Here is a 2,704-nt window from a genome sequence, read left to right as displayed (position 1 = left end):
TATTTGTCATAAATTTAATATTGTCCTCCAACACAATGAATTGGCCAAATATCATATTAAATTATATAAAATAAAAAATAAAATGAACTATTTATACATATATGTACAATTTATACTTCACTATTAATAATTATGTGATATATATCATATACTCTCACTGTCCCATAGGTTGTTAATATCATTAGGGGGTTTTTTTGAGCAAATTAATTCATTTGACAATTATACCCCTTGATAAGTGGCATTTTATACCACTTAGAACGTCTTAAAATGGCTTATATTGGTGTCTTGAAATCAAGTATTTTGTGTATTTGATGCGTTTTTCTAGTGTTTATGCATTTCAGGGTAATAGTTGCATTTCGGGGGAGGAATCATCAAGAATAAGCCTTGGCATGTGTTCACCATTGCGAGAGGAAAGGAAAGGGCAGATTACGGCGAAGAAACGGAGCAAGCTTGGAATTTTTCCAGTAGGGTCCTGCGCGCCCGCGCAGCAATGCTGAGCGGCCGCGCAGCAGCCTGCGCGCCCGCGCAGATATGCTGAGCGGCCGCGCAAGGTCGGGGAAAAAGCTGAATTATTTTAGACTTCTACTTCTGTGTGGCTTCCAACTTCTATGTAATCTGAGTTTTATGGGACTATTATATAGGTAGATTTGAGACATTTTTATAGAGAGTATTAAGGAGATTATGTTTTAGATTGTGTTTTACGCAAGAAGCAAAGGAGATAAGGAAGAAGACCGATTTAGCACACCGCAACGAAGAGGAAGCATATATTCTTGTGATTCTTGTTTCGTTGTAACATTGGATGCTAGTTTTCTTGCTTTGACTCATTTACTCTTGTGACGTACTCTGTTTTAATATAATTAGTGTAGTTATTATTTTCTTGTGTTGTTTGTCATGATTTCATATGAACCCATGATGGCGATAAGTTCTATTATGGGCTAATCGTGATCATGGGGTTACAACGGATTTATTATGGAATTCTTTAGTTAATTGTTTAATACTTTAGTGTGTGATGATTGCATGATATCTAGTATTGGTTGTGCATATTCGTCTTATGTGCATCGCGAACATATAAGATAGGGTGTTAATCTCTTGTGAAGCGACAGTGGATCTTGAGATTTAGAACTTGCCATGCTAGCATAGGTTCATGTACGTTGTGCATGATTAGTGGGTAACTCTAACAGTTTTATTTGCCCTATGTAATCAAAAGGGATAACTTGTGCTTAAATCATTGTGTTGTCAATTTCTGTAGACATATAGGAACTCAACATAATTGATGACTATTCAACTTCTATCTTAGTTGTGGATGTTTGGTAGAATGGTATTAGTATAATGAAAGTTGGCTTTTATCAGTTTTGTGTTATTCGATTAATATCATCACTGTCACATGCTAAAGGTAATAACAATGGCTATAGAAGGAAGTAATAATGAAGTTGTGATCTCATGAGTGTTTTATTATTGATAATTTGAAGTGTTAGTTAAGTGGTTAATTAAGTAGTTAATTATAGTTAATATTTGATCAACAATTTTAAGTGTTATTATCTTAACATTGAGAAGTAATCATACATTGGTGAGTGAGTTTAATTAGACAATAATTTAGTCTGAGTATCTGAGGGAACGAACTAGAAAGTATTCTATATTACTTGCGAACGCGTATACTTGCGTGAATATTAGCGCGTGTTTTCGCCCTAACAAGTTTTTGGCGCCGCTGCCGGGGACTCGGCGTATTTGTTTAGTTTATGTACTTACCATCATTGGTCATTAGGACTCAGTGATTAGGACGTAGTAGTTACTTACTCTTTTCGGTTGTGTTTCAGGTACTTTAGCAAGCGTTTATGCAAACTCGTTCTCGTGCTCGCAAGAGGACTTTAGATACAGTTGAGGAGACAGACGAAGTTCTTGATATTCCGGAGAAGTTAGATTTTGAGGATTCGGATTCAGGAACTGAGCAGAAAGAACCAGTAAACATGGGAGATCGTATTGTTCAAGCTGATCCAGCTCTTATGGATTTTTCTCGGCCTAAAATTGATGATATTCAGTCAAGCATCCTTCATCCGGCTATTCAAGCTAACACCTTTGAAATCAAGCCGGGCACTATTCAGATGGTGCAGAATTCTGTTTCTTTTGGAGGAGCGGCAACTGAAGACCCCAACATGCACATAAGGAATTTTGTCGAGATCTGCAGCACTTTTAAGTATAATGGCGTGACTGATGAGGCTATCAAGTTGAGGCTTTTCCCATTCTCACTGATGGATAAGGCTAAAGACTGGTTACATTCTGAACCAGCTGGGTCCATCACTACGTGGCAAGATCTTGCGCAAAAGTTTCTGGTGAAGTTTTATCCAATGGCAAAGACTGCTGCTATGAGGAGTGCTCTTACTCAGTTTGCGCAGCAACCTACAGAATCTATGTGCGAGGCTTGGGAACGCTACAAGGAAATGTTGAGAAAATGTCCACATCATGGAATGCCGGATTGGATGGTGATCACTGGTTTTTATAATGGTTTGGGGGCCCAATCTCGGCCCATGCTCGATGCAGCAGCTGGAGGTGCCTTATGGGCTAAAAGCTATACAGAGGCGTATAATCTTATAGAGACGATGGCTGCAAATGAGCATCAAAACCCAACTCAGAGGATGACGTCAGGCAAGGTCGCAGGTATTTTGGAAGTTGATGCAGCCACCGCTATTGCAGCCCAGCTCCAAGCGCT

At 38.7% G+C, this 2,704-nt stretch overlaps 1 non-coding gene across 1 annotated transcript; it reads right to left on the bottom strand.

Moving 5' to 3' along the window:
- Nucleotides 1-2,357: 2,357 nt before the first annotated feature.
- On the bottom strand, nucleotides 2,358-2,464 carry LOC141687854 (small nucleolar RNA R71). The gene has a single exon (XR_012561333.1). It is a non-coding gene; the product is annotated as a small nucleolar RNA R71 (small nucleolar RNA).
- Nucleotides 2,465-2,704: the final 240 nt, after the last annotated feature.

Source organism: Apium graveolens, chromosome 9, assembly GCF_009905375.1.
Source record: "Apium graveolens cultivar Ventura chromosome 9, ASM990537v1, whole genome shotgun sequence".
In the NCBI taxonomy this organism is placed as follows: domain Eukaryota; kingdom Viridiplantae; phylum Streptophyta; class Magnoliopsida; order Apiales; family Apiaceae; genus Apium; species Apium graveolens.
Note: the sequence above shows the minus strand (reverse complement) of the source record. Positions and strands in the feature narration are given on the sequence as shown.